Source organism: Nyctereutes procyonoides, unplaced genomic scaffold (genome assembly GCF_905146905.1).
Source record: "Nyctereutes procyonoides isolate TBG_1078 unplaced genomic scaffold, NYPRO_anot_genome, whole genome shotgun sequence".
NCBI lineage: Eukaryota > Metazoa > Chordata > Mammalia > Carnivora > Canidae > Nyctereutes > Nyctereutes procyonoides.
The window spans coordinates 1,869,553-1,870,290 of record NW_026575023.1 but is presented as its reverse complement, the minus strand read 5'-3'; positions in this window follow the sequence as shown (position 1 = coordinate 1,870,290).

Genomic DNA, 738 nt, shown 5'->3' with positions numbered 1-738 from the left:
GCTAATTGGGCATAGATTTCTGTGTTCACTCATGACAGAGAACACAGGCTTATAGAATTAATCCAGGAGAGTCACTGTGCAAACTAGTGGTAATGTCGATGACATGAGGAAATCCTAAGGAGAAGGGAATCTGATTTCAAGTTGCACATTACAGCATTTAAAATGAGCAATGTTCTACAAAAATTATGAGAATGGAAACAAACAAAAATGTTTGGCTCCTACACAAGAAGAAAATAATTTCACAGACATTGTATCCAATGAGCCCAGATGTTGAACTTACTAGATAGGATTTTAAGGGAGCATTATAAATATGTTCAAAGAACAAAAGAAAACCATATGTAAAGAATTAAAAGAATATATGGTAATGCTGACTCACCAAATGGTGAATATCTAAAAAGAGATAGAAAAACTGAAAAATTTCTAAAGTTGAAAATCACAATACTGAAATTAAAAAAAAAAAGGAATTAGCAGCCTCAGCAGCAAATTCAAGGAAAGGAACGAGGAAGGAAAGAAGGAAGGAAGAGAGGAAGGGAAGGAGGGAGGGAAGAAGGAAGGAATGAAGGAAAGAAGAGAGAAAGAAGAAAGGAAGAAGGAAAGAATCAGCCAATTTGTAGATGGGCAACTGATACTATCCAGTTTGAAAAAACTAAGAATGAAGAAAAATGAACAGTGCCTCAGATACCTGTGAAACAAGTATGCTTAAGCTTCATAACGAAACATGACTTAATATGACTAAAT